General features: G+C 42.8%; 1 pseudogene; it reads left to right on the top strand.

The window, feature by feature from the left end:
* Positions 1 to 1,760: 1,760 nt before the first annotated feature.
* LOC138786651 (zinc finger protein 585A-like) lies at positions 1,761 to 17,826 on the top strand (annotated as a pseudogene).
* The last annotated feature ends 1,083 nt before the right edge of the window (positions 17,827 to 18,909 follow it).

The raw sequence follows: 18,909 nt of genomic DNA, 5'->3' as shown, positions 1-18,909 counted from the left end.
TCAGCTACATGTACATTACACACATACAGCTCAGCTACATGTGCATTACACATATACAGCTCAGCTACATGTACATTACACATATACAGCTCAGCTACATGTGCATTACACATATACAGCTCAGCTACATGTACATTACACATATACAGCTCAGCTACATGTACATTACACACATATACAGCTCAGCTACATGTACATTACACATATACAGCTCAGCTACATGTACATTACATACATACAGCTCAGCTACATGAACATTACACACATTTACAGCTCAGCTACATGTACATTACACATATATACAGCTCAGCTACATGTACATTACACACATACAGCTCAGCTACATGTACATTACACACATACAGCTCAGCTACATGTACATTACACACATACAGCTCAGCTACATGTACATTACACATATATACAGCTCAGCTACATGTACATTACACACATACAGCTCAGCTACATGTACATTACACATATACAGCTCAGCTACATGTACATTACATATATATACAGCTCAGCTACATGTACATTACACATATACAGCTCAGCTACATGTACATTACACATATATACAGCTCAGCTACATGTACATTACACATATATACAGCTCAGCTACATGTACATTACACACATATACAGCTCAGCTACATGTACATTACACATATATACAGCTCAGCTACATGTACATTACACATATACAGCTCAGCTACATGTACATTACACACATACAGCTCAGCTACATGTACATTACACACAGGGCTCTGCTGCAGGCATATATAACACACACATACACAGCTCTGCTCCACACACATCACACACACACAGCTCTGCTCCACACACATCACACACACACAGCTCTGCTGCACACACATCACACACACACAGCTCTGCTGCATACACATCACTTCAGCTCATCCAGCACAGCAGAGTCCTGCATACACTGAGCAGCAGCCCCTGATCATGTGACTCCTCCTCCTCCATGTGACTGATCACATGACTGTGACATCAATGCAGGTCTTGGAAGCACACTTCCTGGAGTCGGCAGAGAGGTATGAGGTGTTGTTGTTCCTTGTGTCATTGCTGATCCCAGGAGGCCGATCTGTGCTGTTTCCTCTTCTCTCCTCTCATCTGGATGATATCATGTTGGGGGAGATGAGAATCTTTCTTCACATTTTCTTCTCTCTTTTCTGGGACATCATGTGACTGTTCACTGTGCCAGATCAATAAAGTTATATTATCCTGGAGACCCCCGATATATTACATTGTCTTCTCCTCTTCCCTCCAGGATCCTCTGCTGATATCTTCTATATAAGAGACCGACCCATCAACCATGGAGAGAGACAGAGACAAGATGGCCGAGAGGATAATAACCCTCACCCTACACATACTCTTCCTGCTTACTGGGGAGGTGAGGGATTCTGGGAGTGATGTCATCATGACATCATTCTTATCTATGGAATAACAGATGGATAGGACTGGAGAGGTGAGGGATTCTGGGAGTGATGTCATCATGACATCATTCTTATCTATGGAATAACAGATGGATAGGACTGGAGAGGTGAGGGATTCTGGGAGTGATGTCATCATGACATCATTCTTATCTATGGAATAACAGATGGATAGGACTGGGGAGGTGAGGGATTCTGGGAGTGATGTCATCATGACATCATTCTTATCTATGGAATAACAGATGGATAGGACTGGGGAGGTGAGGGATTCTGGGAGTGATGTCATCATGACAGCATTCTTATCTATGGAATAACAGATGGATAGGACTGGAGAGGTGAGGGATTCTGGGAGTGATGTCATCATGACATCATTCTTATCTATGGAATAACAGATGGATAGGACTGGAGAAGTGAGGGATTCTGGGAATGGATGGAGTGATAGTAATGTGTCTCTCCATACACAGGATTACACAGTAGTGAAGAAGTCCTCTAGTGGGCGCTGTGGGGCCCCTGGGTGTGAAGGATGGGGAAGAACCCTGAGCCCAATCCCGGGGCCCCTGATACATGAGGAAATGGAGGAAGAGAAGATCCTAGAAGTCACCAACAAGATGGTGGAGCTGCTGAGTGGAGAGGTGAGACTGTGGCTGCTGGGAATGCTGGGACATTATACAGTAACACCACTGGAGGGGTGGGGGGGATGACTGTGTGATCATTGTGTGTGTCAGGTTCCTATAAGGTGTCAGGACGTGGCGGTCTATTTCTCCATGGAGGAGTGGGAGTATGTAGAAGGACACAAGGATCAGTACAAGGATGTGATGCTGGAGGATCAGCAGCCCCTCCCATCAGCAGGTAATAGACAGGACTATATACACACCTCCTCTCTGTATTATCTGGATGGAAAGAATGAATTCAGTCTCTGTATGTGTTCCCTCCAGTCAGATCCAGTAAGAGAACAGCACCAGAGAGATGTCCCCGTCCTCTTCTCCCACAGGATCAGGATCAGGTAGATGGAGATGTTCCCTATGATCTGTACATCCCACCTGACTTCTCCTACTGTCTGATGACTTTTACAATATTAATTTTTTACAGCCTACACATCAGGGGGAAGATGGGAACAATATTGATGCCATAGACATAATAGTAAAAGAAGAAGATGGGACAGATGTGAGAAGTGATGAGCAGTATATTGAAGACATTCTTATGGAGAATAATCTGGACTGTTTTAATGCTACAGACATTAGGGTAAAAGTAGAAGAAGAAGAGGAGGAAGAGACAGATATGAGCAGTGATGAGCAGTATAAGGAGGACATCACTACAGGTAACCGCCCAGGTGAGAAGTGACCAGTAAATGCAGAGAACAGTCACACATTCTCCTCAGGCACCGGCTGTAACTATTCTGTGTGACATATAAGCTCTGTGTCCTTTCAGTCTTCTCTGCGAAAGGGCTAATCTACAGACATTAACTACAGAGAGGTTTACGTTACCTACAGAGAGATTGGCTATCGGGAGGGCTTAGTACAGTGAGGATTACTTACAGAGGGATTACTTGCATGGGGGATTCTTAGCAGGAACAAACTCCAAGCTTGTTCAGGAACCCTTAGCATTGCCGTAAAATACACCTCTGTACACCTCCCCCGGTCTGATCGTCCATCAGGCGAGGCGCTGATTTTTGTACGAACTACCGCAACAATTTTTACATATTACTATATATAGAAAAAAAATAATAATCTTTCTTATCCCTGGCAGATGACAGTACTGGGAGCTCAGATTCATCAAAGTCTGCAGAGAAAAATAAAAGTTACAGAAGGGAAGATGAACATGAAAGCGCTTATACAGATGAAAAGTCATTTATATGTTCACAATGTGGAAAATGTTTTGCTGTGAAATCAAAGCTTGGTAAAAGTGACATCGGGGAAGAGCTGTTTTCATGTGCAGAATGTCTCTCAAGTAAGGAACACGTGTTTGGACATCAGAAATCTCATACAGAGGAGAAGCAATTTACATGCTTTGAATGTGGGAAATGGTTTCCTTGGAAGTCAGAACTTGAGAGACATCAGAGAATTCACACAGGGGAGAAGCCATTCCTATGTCCAGACTGTGGGAAAGGCTTTACTACAAATTCACAACTTAGCTGTCATCAAAAAACTCACAGAGGGGAGAAGCCATTTTTATGTTCAGAATGTGGGACATGTTTTGCTGAGAGATCACAGCTTCTTACACATCTGAGATTTCACACAGGGGAGAAGCCATTTCCGTGTTTAGAATGTGGGAAGTGTTTTGCTCAGAAATCAGATCTTGCAAAACATCAGAGAATTCACACAGGGATGAAGCAGTTTCCATGTTCAGAATGCGGGAGATGTTTTAAGGTGAAGTCAAGGCTTGTGGAACATCTGAGAATTCATACAGGGGAGATTCCATTTTCATGTTCAGAGTGTGAGAGATGTTATTTTTCCAAAGCAAGTCTTGTTAAACATCAAAGAATGCACAAAGGGCAGAAACCATTTTCATGCTCAGAATGTGGAAAAAGTTATACTGCTAAATCATCTCTTGTCGAACATCAGAGAAATCACACAGGTGAAAAGCCATTTCAATGTACAGAATGTGGGAAATGTTTTACTAAGAAAGCATATCTTATCCCACATCAGAGAGTTCACACAGGCGAGAGGCCGTTCCCATGTTCCAATTGTGGGAGATGTTTTAAGACTAAAACTAAACTGGTCAATCATCAAAAAACACATAGAAAATAAGGTGGCATTATGTTTAGAATGTGGGAAATGTTCTGATGCTTAAGTTTGTTTCTTGTTTTACCAGTTTCTTATTCAGAGCTGAAGCTGGTTTTCTTTTCACCGTTCACTCTTCTAATCTTTTCACTTATTTATAGCTGTTGTTTTTTATTTTTTAATAAGGTCGGGTTCACACTGCAGTTTTTGCACTCCATTTAACGTGTCCGTGTTTAAATGGTTACTTTTAACGTACACAATAACGTGGTCAACCACGTTTGTGTACGCTGAAAAAGTTTTTTGAATTTTTTTTTTTTTTTAATGGAAGTCACTGGAAAACTGTTCCAAGCGGATTGCGCACAATTGCATCCATTTTTTCAATGTATACATTAAACGGACTGCAAAAACGCAGTGTAAACCCGGCCTTATTGGTGTTTTCAAAGGGTTATATAGAAACCTAAAAGATTGTCAGCAGAAACAGTACATTTCGTCTGCCCTTATATTATTATAGGATATTTGTATCCCGGACAGGTTTACACATGTCCTCCAAGCATCTACTACTCCTTCAGTAAAGTCATATTTTCTCGTGCTGCTTCTCATGCTTTCCCCCAATAACCTCAGATGTGACGGAGCCATCTAGCACTCTTCCCACCAGTCAAGTAAAAATAATTGTTTTATATATATAAATCTCAGTGAGTCTTTTTTCCCTGTTATTTGTTGCACTGTATTGTACTATTTGTGATGTCAATAAAGACGGATTATACATAATAAAATCTAAGTGGTTTAAAAGCATCATCTTCTCCTTCTTCTTCCTGCCACTAATATACCTGAGGAAGTTTTGTCTCCCTTCCGATCAGATTTGGCCATTTCTTCCTCTTTTGAGCTTTTGCCTCCTCCTGTCTGATCTTCTCCCTGTCTCTGGTCTTGTACATGTAGTCTAGTTGCCTTTTATAATACTGCCCATTGAACACTCACCCTCGTTAGTTTATCCTCTCCTGATAATTTGTCATTTATACTCTGTGGAACGATCCAGTGTGGCATTTACCATCTCTTTTCTGTCTGGAGAGGCCTTGGTGGGAGCAAACACTATGTGGGAGCAGGACTGTCCCAAGACCAGGAACCTGCATGTGTTTCTAAGTACATTCTGGATGGACTTTAATTAACCAGGCCGAACCTCCTCCTCAGCTTCTGCTCCAACTTCGTCAGGGTTCGCAGACCGTGAGCCAGTACACTATCCAGTTCTGTGCCCTGGCCACAGAACTAATCTGGAATGACAAGGCCCAACTGGCAGTGTTCTGGGAAGTTCTGTCTGACCTGACGAGCCAACTGGTCATAAAGGGCCACCACATCTGAATGTGATTTTGGAAATACTCCATGGAGGTTGCATGCCTTAGAAGACCGACCTGCTTTGCTTTGTCCTTTAAAAGGCCCATGCAGCCTCCCACCCTTGCTGCCTTGGAGGAACCAATGAACGCCTCAAACTTTCAGACCAGGAGCGTCAATGGTGATGAGCTCCAAACCTGGGTCTGTACTGTGGAGGCAAGGGCCATGTGGTGCACATCTGTCCTCCGAAGCCAGGAAACTCCAGCATCTAGGACTATAAGAGAGTTAGTCTCTTCCCCAGCTGACAACTACATTTCCATCTCTGCCTTTCTGAACTCAGGCTGAGCCAGAAACAGGGTGCCAGTGGCGAATCTGCCAATCTTGGTCTTCATTTAAATATAGCTACAGTGTTAATAGCTTACTTGACTGCGATCCAGCGATGGATATTGTTGCAGTGTGCTCTGACCCCGAATTTAGTCTTCTGATTTTGTACCTTTGCTCCAGACTGTTACTGACCTTGGCTTGTTGAACGCTTATTTCTGGGATTCACATTTTGTATTGCTCTGACCTTTGGCGTGTTTTCCTAGATACTCTTTTGGATTTTGATTTGTGGCTTGTACGTTACCGATAGTAATTGACTTGGACCTATGACTATTCTCTCTTGCCTGACAGCCCAACATAGGGACTGTTGCCCAGTTGGCGTCTGCCATCTAGAACAGCACATGAAAGTAGGCAGGGATCAGTTAGTGCTCACTGCTCCCCTATGGATGTGACATAGAGCTTTAGTTATGGCAATTACCCAGCAAACAGGAACATTCCCTGCGGATAATTGGCTTATGTAAAAGTGCAGATGATTAGATGGATCATCCCCCTTAAACCCCCGCCGGCCAGAGCATAGATTATCTGCTCTACGCTCTTGCTTGCTTCTGGGGTTCCCTGCTGGATATCAAACTGAGCCAATCAGTGCACTGCCCCGCTGCAGCCACTGATTGGCTGAGTGGGACGTCCAGACGCCAGGAGCCCCGAAGCAACCCGGAGAGTAGAGCAGGTAATGTATGCTCAGGTCGGCGGGGGATTAAGGGGGGGGGGCTGTCATTTACATACTCGCAGCAGAATGTCAATCCTGCTGCAAGTATGTACACCGTGTTCCAAATTATTAAGCAAAAAGTGTTTAGAAGTGATAAGGTAAGAATTTTTTTTGTTTATCAGTTAAACTTATTGATGATGATTAGAGATTAGCGAACCTTGAGCATGCTCGAGTCGATCCGAACACGAACTTTCGGCATTTGATTAGCGGTGGCTGCTGAACTTGGATAAAGCCCTAAGGCTATTTGGAAATCATGGATATAGTCATTGGCTGTATTCATGTTTTCCAGACAACCTTAGAGCTTTATCCAAGTTCAGCAGGCCCGGCTAATCAAATACCGAACGTTCGGTTCGCTCATCTCTAATGATGATGTGTGTCAGGGCTCTTTATATCACTGAAAGCAATTGCAGACACTTGTGCTAATTAGTTTGGCAGGTGTGTCCAATTAAAGTCAAAACTACTTAAAAAGGATGTCCCACATTATTAAGCAGCCCACATTTTTATCCAAAATGGGAAAGAAAAAGGATCTTTCGGCTGCTGAGAAGCAACAAATTGTGGAGTGTTTAATTCAAGGCCTGACTACAATCAACATTGCCAAGACACTTCATCGTGATCATCGCACAATCAAGAAGTATGTAGCTGATTCCCAGCACACACGTGTGCATGCTGAAATGGGTAAATGGTGGACTCTTTCCAACAGGAAATTACGTCAGGGTAAAAGAGCAGCTGCAAAAACGCCTTGTTATAGCAGTAGACACGTTTTTGAAGCTACTGGTGCCTCCAATGTCCCCCAAACAACAAGATGCAGGGTCCTTCAGAGGTTTGCAGCTGTGCGTAAGCCATCCTGTGCACCTCCTCTATCCACTGCACACATGCAGAAACGGCCCCAGTGGGCCAAACAATACAATGAGTGCCGTGCAATGCTTGATGGTCCAGATGGATGGAGTGGAGGATGGCTGGTTGATGGACACCCCATGCAAACATGGCTACAACAAGGAGGAGGTGGAGTAATGTTTTGGGCTGGAATTATGGGGAGAGAGATTGTTGGCCCCTTTAGGATCCCTGAAGGGGTAAAGATGAACTCCATAATGTATGTGGAGTTTCTCAAACAGCCCTTCCAGCCATGGTTCAAGAAGAAGAACTGTGCATTCTGCAGCAAGATCTTCATGCATGATAATGCATCGTCTCATGCTGCAAATAACACATCTGCATCTCTGGCTGCTATGGGCATAAAAGGGGAAAAACTTATGGTTTGGCCCCCATGCTCCCCTGACCTTAACCCCATTGAGAACCTCTGGAGCATCATTAAAAGGAATGTCTATGATTGAGGCAGTCTATGATGAAGGGAGGCAGTCTATGATGTAGGGAAGGGAGGCAGTCTGTGATGGAGGGAGGTGGTCTGTGATGGAGGGAGGCAGTTGACATCTAAGCATCAGCCCTGGGAGGGTATTCTGTCCTCATGCAAAGCAAGCAGAAACAAAAACTCACTAATTCAATGGACGAGAGAGTTCAGAAGCTCCTTTCGAACAAGGGCTCCTATGTGCAAATGTAACATCACCTAGAATACATTTTTGACTTGAAAACTGATTTCAGTTTGTAAGTTTGTAGTTTGAAATCTGCTAATGCTTGTAACGTCACAAATGACCATTTTTTTTTTTGTTCTTAATAAGAATGAAAAGGTTGAAAACTCTGCTGTGCATAATAATTTAGAACATGCATTTTGAGTGTTAATTTATAAATATACTGTTATCATAGGCAGTTTGTTCAAAAACCTTTCAATTATACTCGAATAGTTGATGACTGGAAAATGACAACGACTGCAATTCATATAGGTAAGTTTGGAAAATACGTAAAAATATTATTTGAATAATAATTTGGAACGCAGGCAAGGAATCCGCATCAGATTTCGCTACAAATCTGGCCTTACTGAAACACGCAGTGGTGTATGCCAAAAGGTGATAACTCAGAAAACTCTTATATACACTTAGACAGCTAGACTACATGTACAAAATGTTAGCAAGAGGGAAAGGAAGAAGTAAACACTATGGTTTATTAGAGATGTTATGGCTATTGTAAGGTATAAAGAGACTGAATATGTAGCTTAAAGAGAGACATATAAAATTATACAAAACAGAGGAAGCCTCAAAAGAGGAAGAAATGGCAAAATCTTTTACTGAGGGGAATAAAAACCAAACAAAAGTGTTGGATAGAGGTGGTGACATGGATATCGCCTATCTGGATTTCAGCAAAATCTTTATACAGTTCCCCATGAAGAGTTGAGAGAGGAGATTGTGATCCCGCTATATAGAGCTCTAGTGACATCACATCTGGAATACTGTGTCCAGTTCTGGAGACCTCACCTACAGGAAGATACCGATAACACAGAACGGGTCCAAAGACGGCTACAAAAATGGTGGAGGGTGTGAGGCATAAAACTTATCAGGAAAGTATCTAAATCTAAAAGGGAGGGGGACATAATTGAAACCTTTTTATATTTGTTAAAGGACTAAATAAGGTTTAGTAAGGGAAATGTAAAAAGAAAACTGAACTCAAGAACAAAAGAAGACACAGAACAGAAAGTAAACCTGCCTGGGATGAACATATATATATCCTAAGATAATACGAAAAATACTAAAAGGGCCGATACTAGATGGACTAAGTGGTCTTTCTCTGCTGACAACCATCTATGTTAGGGTATGTGCACACTACAGAATTACGACAGAAAACCTGTTGTGGATTCCACAGCTCGCACCTGCTCGCTGACTCCACAGATTCCATTCTATGCACGGGTGGATTCTGCTGTCCGTTCAAAGAATGAACCTGTTCACTCTTTGAACGGACGGCGGAATCCACCTGTGCATTAATTTTGTTCATTCTTTGGACGGACGGCGGAATCTGCCCGTGCATATCGAGTTTATGGCACAGGTGGAAATGCACGCAGCCGTCAGGGTCCGTGAGCAGGTGCGAGCTGCGGAATCGGCGACAGGTTTTCCATTGGGATTCCGTAGTCTGCACATACCCTTAGGCGTGAGCACAGCGTGTCACCCAGAAATATGTTGTATGAATACAAACTCAATAACTTACCTACTGGTGGACTTAGATAGGCTGGCCACAATATACTTATTAATTCCCTGAATAAACAGGAACTATTATGTGTGGGTGCATCTCATAGGTCTTTGCGGTGTAGCACAGCAGCTTACAATCTTATAAACTATTTACTCTATTCCAAACCACAAATAACAGTATAACAAGACAAATGGCCGCGTATGCTGCGAGTTGGTAACAGCAATGCATTGGTTTCAATGTCCCACAGCTGTGATGTTCCTTACACAATATCATGTGGCCTGTCACAGACAATAGCCCTGACTAAATTATCTACAGGCCCAATATCGGTTCCAGAAAGTTTAGCATGCATGCTACTGACCCAGGTCTCCTTTAGATAGACAGCCAGTCATGGTTACTGAATGAGGAGGCCCCTCTTGCCAAAGTTCTGTAACAAAGATGGCGGCCATTTCTCTTCACAACTGGATATGACACAGCTCCTAAGCTGTCTTGGAGAATCTCTCCTCTCTCAACAGGATCCAGTCACAGACTAGTATAGCTGCTCTCCACAGCAGTTTGGGGAATCCCAGAAGAAAGATACTTCACATGGATAACATCAGGTCTCTTACTGTGCATCTACTACAAACAGCTCTCACATCAAAATGGCTGCTCCAAACTTCCCCCAGCTCCTCCTCTTTCCATCTGGTCACATGTTCCAACTGTCAGGTTCATCTCCCTTGAGAACAACACAGCCTCTGTACTGCAAAACAGCGACATCTTGTGGCCAAATGCAGAATGTCAGTTTGAAACCATAAGTCATACATATTCCTATACACAGTTACAACATCTCTCTGGTTGTTTTACCATCTCACATTAAATTAGGGATAGAGATGGGGAAACTGCGTCCTCTACCTCTAATACTACAATTCCCATTATGCCTGCCCAGCCTAAGCTTTTAAATTAGCTTTCTAGACATAATGGGAATTGTAGTTTTTCACACATACAACTCAGCTACATGTACATTACACATATACAGCTCTACTGTGTACACATACAGCTCAGCTACATGTACATTACACACAGGGCTCTGCTGTGTACACATACAGCTCAGCTACATGTACATTACACACATATACAGCTCTGCTACATGTACATTACACACATATACAGCTCAGCTACATGGACATTACACACATATACAGCTCAGCTACATGTACATTACACACATACAGCTCAGCTACATGTACATTACACACATACAGCTCAGCTACATGTACATTACACATATACAGCTCAGCTATATGTACATTACACACATATACAGCTCAGCTACATGTACATTACACACATACAGCTCAGCTACATGCACATTACACATATACAGCTCAGCTACATGTACATTACACACATATACAGCTCAGCTACATGTACATTACACATATACAGCTCAGCTACATGTACATTACACATATATACAGCTCAGCTACATGTACATTACACACATACAGCTCAGCTACATGTACATTACACACATACAGCTCAGCTACATGTACATTACACACATACAGCTCAGCTACATGTACATTACACACATACAGCTCAGCTACATGTACATTACACATATACAGCTCAGCTATATGTACATTACACTCATATACAGCTCAGCTACATGTACATTGCACATAGGGCTCTGCTGCAGGCATATATAACACACACACATACACAGCTCTGCTCCACACACATCACTTCAGCTCATCCAGCACAGCAGAGTCCTGCATACACTGAGCAGCAGCCCCTGATCATGTGACTACTTCTCCATGTGACTGATCACATGACTGTGACATCATGGCAGGTCCTGGAAGCACAGGGGAAGCACACGGCTCCTGTACAGCTCTGCAGGTGGAGGGAAGGAGCTGGGGGACAGGAGGAGGATTACCCCCTTCAGGACTGGACGGTATTAGGTATGAGGTATTGTTGTTCCTTGTGTCATTGCTGATCCCAGGAGGCCGATCTGTGCTGTTTCCTCTTCTCTCCTCTCATCTGGATGATATCATGTTTTCTTCTCTCTTTCCTGGGACATCATGTGACTGTTCACTGTGCTAGATCAATAAAGTTATATTATCCTGGAGACCCCCGATATATTACATTGTCTTCTCCTCTTCCCTCCAGGATCCTCTGCTGATATCTTCTATATAAGAGACCGACCCATCAACCATGGAGAGAGACAGAGACAAGATGGCCGAGAGGATAATAACCCTCACCCTACACATACTCTTCCTGCTTACTGGGGAGGTGAGGGATTCTGGGAGTGATGTCATCATGACATCATTCTTATCTATGGAATAACAGATGGATAGGACTGGAGAGGTGAGGGATTCAGGGAGTGATGTCATCATGACATCATTCTTATCTATGGAATAACAGATGGATAGGACTGGAGAGGTGAGGGATTCTGGGAGTGATGTCATCATGACATCATTCTTATCTATGGAATAACAGGTGGATAGGACTGGGGAGGTGAGGGATTCTGGGAGTGATGTCATCATGACATCATTCTTATCTATGGAATAACAGATGGATAGGACTGGGGAGGTGAGGGATTCTGGGAGTGATGTCATCATGACATCATTCTTATCTATGGAATAACAGGTGGATAGGACTGGGGAGGTGAGGGATTCTGGGAGTGATGTCATCATGACATCATTCTTATCTATGGAATAACAGATGGATAGGACTGGGGAGGTGAGGGATTCTGGGAGTGATGTCATCATGACATCATTCTTATCTATGGAATAACAGATGGATAGGACTGGAGAGGTGAGGGATTCTGGGAGTGATGTCATCATGACCTCATTCTTATCTATGGAATAACAGATGGATAGGACTGGAGAGGTGAGGGATTCTGGGAGTGATGTCATCATGACCTCATTCTTATCTATGGAATAACAGATGGATAGGACTGGAGAGGTGAGGGATTCTGGGAGTGATGTCACCATGACATCATTCTTATCTATGGAATAACAGATGGATAGGACTGGAGAGGTGAGGGATTCTGGGAATGGATGGAGTGATAGTAATGTGTCTGTCCATACACAGGATTACACAGTAGTGAAGAAGTCCTCTAGTGGGCGCTGTGGGGCCCCTGTGTGTGAAGGATGGGGAAGAACCCTGAGCCCAATCCCGGGGCCCCTGATACATGAGGAAATGGAGGAAGAGAAGATCCTAGAAGTCACCAACAAGATGGTGGAGCTGCTGAGTGGAGAGGTGAGACTGTGGCTGCTGGGAATGCTGGGACATTATACAGTAACACCACTGGAGGGGTGGGGGGGATGACTGTGTGACCATTGTGTGTGTCAGGTTCCTATAAGGTGTCAGGACGTGGCGGTCTATTTCTCCATGGAGGAGTGGGAGTATGTAGAAGGACACAAGGATCAGTACAAGGATGTGATGCTGGAGGATCAGCAGCCCCTCCCATCAGCAGGTAATAGACAGGACTATATACACACCTCCTCTCTGTATTATCTGGATGGAAAGAATGAATTCAGTCTCTGTATGTGTTCCCTCCAGTCAGATCCAGTAAGAGAACAGCACCAGAGAGATGTCCCCGTCCTCTTCTCCCACAGGATCAGGATCAGGTAGATGGAGATGTTCCCTATGATCTGTACATCCCACCTGACTTCTCCTACTGTCTGATGACTTTTACAATATTTCTCTCACATCTTATGAATCAGGGGGAAGATGGGAACAATATTAATGCTCCAGAGACAGATGTGAGCAGTGATGAGCAGTATAAGGAGGACATCATTTCAGGAAAAGATCTGAACTGTTTAAGTGCTACAGATATAATGGTAAAAGAAGAAGAGACAGATGACAGCAGTGATGAGCAGTATAAAGAGGACATCACTACAGAGAAGGATCTGAACTCTAATAATTATACAGACACATCAGAAGAAGAAGAAGAGACGTCTATGAGCGGTGATGAGCAGTATATGGAGGATATGACATCACACGTGAATCCTATTAATGCTACAAATATAAGGGAAGAAGAGGGGACAGATGTTAGCGGTGATGAGCAGTATATGGAGGACATCACTACAGGTAACCAGCCAGGTGAGTAGTTACCATTATATGGATAAATATGTGACACCACTATAAGTGACAATGTGGGAGATGGCATCAACTACAAACAAACAATGATAGTCTGTGTATTATGCCATTATTGTATTATTTATGTCCATCTTTAGGTTAGTATTGCCAAATAGGCTCCGTATAAAGTGGAAATTTAATATGACAAAACAAATGTTTCCAATGAAGATCAGTATACCCCAAGTAACGGACGTCTTGGTCGTTTTGACTGTCGTCTATAAGTTATATAAGTGAGTAGAGATGAGTGTTTTCCTCTTGGTAAAGAGATGAGATGAGTGTTTTCCTCTTGGTAAATTCTTGGATGACTGTAATGGTTTCAGGCCACGTTTAGTGAAAACCTTCATTCTGTCATGTATACTTTCTACTTTATATGGCATAATACACAGACTTTTGTTGTTTGTGTGCAGCGGATACAGTCTCCCATATATTTGCACCTCCTTATATACTGTGCAAAGATTTACTACTACTAAAATATAAGTGACGTACGAGAATTTTGCGACGTTAAGTCCTTTGTTGCTTCCTTTCATTGTATGTCACATTGAAAATAATAAAACTTTAAATTAAAAAAAAAATAAAAGTAATTTTATATATATATATATATATATATATATATATATATATATATATATATATATATACATATGACAATGTGGCAGCTCAGAGGGAGTGCAGTACAATAGAGAAGTATGAAGAAAAAAAGTTGCAGGAACTCACCAGGCTTATGCGTTTAAATACTGTTTATTTCAGAAAAACTTTGGGTGCAGGGTGCCGAGCTGGCACATCCTCACTGACTGACAACAAGTTTTTCGCACCTTCATATGATTGCATTGTATTTGTGTTTGAGCGGAGCGCCGCAGTATAGCGTATTACCGGTGCTTATACCACAGTCTATCTTCTGTTTGAGATTACCCAGTGTTGCTGTTCCCTCCAGCCTCTGTATGTACACACTGAGCAATTCTTGCTGAATTCCGCCTGTTCAAATGCACCGTCCAGAAATTTCCGTCCAGATTCCGCGTTCCGCCAAAGAATGGACAGGTTCATTCTTTGGGCGGATTGTGCTTGCTGAATTCCATAGAATTCTATGGGAGGTAATTTTTCACGCCGAATTCCACAAGTGCTATAAAATGAGCGGAATTCCGTGCGGAATCCGTCAGGGGATAATCAGCATGGAATTCCGGAAGAGTTGCTCAGTGTGCACATACCCTTACCTTGTGTGACAGAGAGGGCTGTAGCCTGGGGAGGCATAGATGGCTTGGAGAGTTTGTCAGCTTCCAAAAGAGCTACGCATAAAGGGAATGCTGTGGGAGATGTTGGCACCGTGTATGAGAGGTAGCTGAGATTGATGGAGACGAACAGGCAAAACAGGGCAGGGAGGAGAGCGACGTTACTGGAGGTTTAGGGTCTGTTTTCTCACTGAATCCCAGTGAGATATAAGAAGCTGCAAAGGTCCTGGGAAGTGACAATACAGCCCGAAGCTCTAACTGCACTTGGCTTCACACGCCCATGTCCAAGTTGATATTATTCTGATGCTTTTATATTGGTGTACTTAAAGCGACTCTGTACCCACAGTCTGACACCCCCCAAACCACTTGTACCTTCGGATAGCTGCTTTTAATCCAACATCTGTCCTGGAGTCTGTTGTCCATGTCCTAGGATTGCACCGCCTCTCTGTCCCTCTTCATCATTAGGAATGCCCCAGGCAGGATTTCTCCTATTCATCACCTGTCTGAACATTGCACATGGGCCTTAATCATCCAGCATATGTGCAGTGTTCAGACAGGTCATTAATAGGAGAAATCTTTCCCAGGGGCATTCCTAATGATGAAGAGGGTGGAAGGAGGGACAGAGAGGTGTCGCAATCCTAGGGCACAGGCACTCTAGGCCACGCAAATGTGACACAGGGCTGCAAGTTTAAAAGTTGTTCTTTAGAACAATAACTGCATCACCTGCCGAACGGAGCCCAGGACAGATCTTGAATTAAAAGCAGCTATCCGAAGGTACAAGAGGTTTGGGGAGGAAGGGGGGGTGGTATTGTGGGTACAGAGTAACTTTAAGGATGATGCAAACATTTTTTTCTACATATTACTATATGGAAATCAATAAATAAATCTTTCTTCTCCTTGGCAGATGACGGTATCGGTAGCTTGAAGGGACATCTGATACCTTCTATCATATCTTTTGATTCATCAGAGTCTGCCCAGAAAGATGAAACTTACATAAGGGAAGATGAACATGAAACAGTTTATACAGAAGAGAAACCATTGTCATGTTCACAATGCGGAAAATGTTTTGCCGTAAAATCCAAGCTTGTTAGCTATCTGAGTAGTGGCACTGGGGAAAAGCTGTTGTCATGTGCAGAATGTTTCTCAAGTAACAAACAACTTTTTAGACAGAAAGCTCACACTGCAGATAAGCCATTTTCATGCTTAGAATGTGGGAAATGTTTTACTTGGAAGTCAGAACTTGATAGACATCAGAGAACTCACACAGGGGAGAAGCCATTCCTATGTTTAGAATGTGGGAAATGTTTTACTACCAATTCACAACTTACCTCACATCAAAAAACTCACACAGGGGAGAAGCCATTCTCATGTTCAGAATGTAAGAAATGTTTTGCTGATAGATCACAGCTCGTTACACATATGAGATTTCATACAGGGGAGAAGCCATTTTCTTGTCCAGAATGTGGGAAATGTTTTAGTTCTAAATCAAATCTTATTAGACATCGGAAATTTCACCTAGGTGAGAAGCCATATCCATGTTCGGAATGTGGAAAATGTTTTATCGTTAAATCAGATCTTATTAAGCATCAGAGAATTCACACAGGGGGGAAGCAATTTCCATGCTCCGTGTGTGGGAAATGTTTTAATGAGAAAACAAGTCTTGTTGAACATCACAGAACTCACACAGGAGACAAGCCATTTACATGTTCAGAATGTGGAAAGTGTTTTATGGAAAAATCAAATCTAGATATACATGAAAGAACCCACACAGGTGAAATGCCGTGTTCTTGCCCTACATGTGGGAAATGCTTTTCTCAGCAATCAGATCTTGTTAGTCATCAGAGAATTCACACAGACGAGAAGCCATTTTCATGTTTAGAATGTGGAAAATGTTTTAAGTGGAAATCAGGTCTTGGCATTCATCAACGAATTCACACGGGAGAGAAACCCTTTTCATGCCCAGAATGTGGGAAATGTTTTAGGGTGAAATCAGGTCTTCTTATACATCAAATGACTCACACAGGGGATAAACCATTTTCATGCTCAGAATGTGAGCATTGTTTTAGTCAGAAATCAGATCTTGCTAAACATCAGAGAATTCACACAGGCGTAAAGCCATTTCCATGTTCAGAATGTGGAAAAAGTTTTACTATGAAATCACATCTTCTTAACCATCAACAGACTCACACTGGAGAGAAGCCATTTTCATGTCCAGAATGCGGCAGGTGTTTTTCTAAGCAAGGATCTCTTGTTAAACATCAGAGAATCCACTCAGAGGGAAAGCCATATTCATGCCCAGAATGTTGGAAATGTTTTAGTCAGCAATCAGATCTTGTTAAACATCAGAGAATTCACACAGGTGTGAAGCCATTTTCATGCTCAGAATGTGGGAAAAGGTTTGCTAGAAAGTCACATCTTCATCGCCATCAGCAGACTCACACCGGAGAGAAGCCATTTTCATGCTCAGAATGTGGAAAATGTTTTACTAGAAAATCCCATCTTCTTAACCATCTACAGATTCACACGTGAAGGAAGCCATTTTGTAGCAGCTTGTTAGACAGCAGAGAACTCACACGGGGGAGAAGCCCTCTTTGTGTTCAGAATTTCGGAAATGTTTTTGTTGAGAGAAGCCAAATTGATGTTCACAATGTGACAAATGTTTCACTCACACAGGGAAGTGGTTTTTGTTTTTCCTTTTTAGTTTTGTTGTACTGGCAAGAAAGAAATCTGTCTGTATTATAGATAGCGGATAGCATCCAGATAACTCACCAATATATATCACCTATGTGCATAGAATAATTTACAGGAATGTATATGTGTCTCATACCATGGCAACTTTTTTTTTTTGGTATTATAAATATTTACTTTAAAATCTTACATCTTTGTCTTTGGATTGTTCTTTATGCCTTATGTGTTACTTTTAGTGTTGAGCTGTTCAGGTTGGGCAACGCACTTCGAGCCCTAACTTTTCCCAGGGCCTAGAGGTTAGTTAGAGGTTAGGTTAGAAATAAATTCATCTCAAATCACAAGATTATCCAAGATTATAAATAATGTATTTAACCCTTTAATGACCAGGACCAGTGTTTAGTTCCTTGCTTTTAGGGCCCGTTCACACTACGGAATCTGCGCCAAAATTCTGTGCGGAACCCCCGCGCGCGGACATGTAAATTCTTTGAGCGGAGAGGTGCGCAAGCCCTCCCATTCAAACAGATAGTGAGCAGGATTCTGTGCCGATTCCGCATGGAATTTCAGCACCAATTCCGTAGTGTGAACGGGCCCTTGTAGAAGTCATGACTCACAACTCTGGTGATCATTTAATGCCCCACTGTGCTGCTCATGCTTCTGCATTTCACTCTTGAGTTGGTGTACGGCCCTTACATCAGTTCATTTACTCAGTTGAAGCCGTGCCGGGGTGTGTATGGCTGCTGGCCAATCACCATTCATCTTTACTCGGCCAGTATGTGAAGAGCAGCGGCCCAGTTACTAAAGACCAAATGGCCTTAGTGACGGAGGCTCAACTGCAGTTTTCCAGTTAGTGAGACACCTAGTTGCCGATTTCATGTAGTATTTCATAGAGAAAACATTGCTCATTAAAGCAGCAATATGGGACACATGACGCAACGTTACAAATATTTGTTGAGACACTACTACACTTTTATTGACTCTTAAACGGAGAAGAACAGATGACTACCTACGACGACTAGCGGACACCCCTCTCGGATTAATTTGAATTGGTAAAATGTAGGAAGTTTGAGGTGAAACTACTGCAACAGGACATGAGTGCCTCTCCTCCCCCAACTGTCCGTTGTAAACTTCCACAGTGTGCTGGGGTCATCATGCTTCCCCATGTCCTCCAACTCCTGGAGCTCCTCTCATGTCCCATCTGCAGACAACATACCCTGTGCTAACACAGT

Source organism: Dendropsophus ebraccatus, chromosome 3 (genome assembly GCF_027789765.1).
Source record: "Dendropsophus ebraccatus isolate aDenEbr1 chromosome 3, aDenEbr1.pat, whole genome shotgun sequence".
Taxonomy (NCBI): Eukaryota; Metazoa; Chordata; class Amphibia; order Anura; family Hylidae; genus Dendropsophus; species Dendropsophus ebraccatus.
Note: the sequence above shows the minus strand (reverse complement) of the source record. Positions and strands in the feature narration are given on the sequence as shown.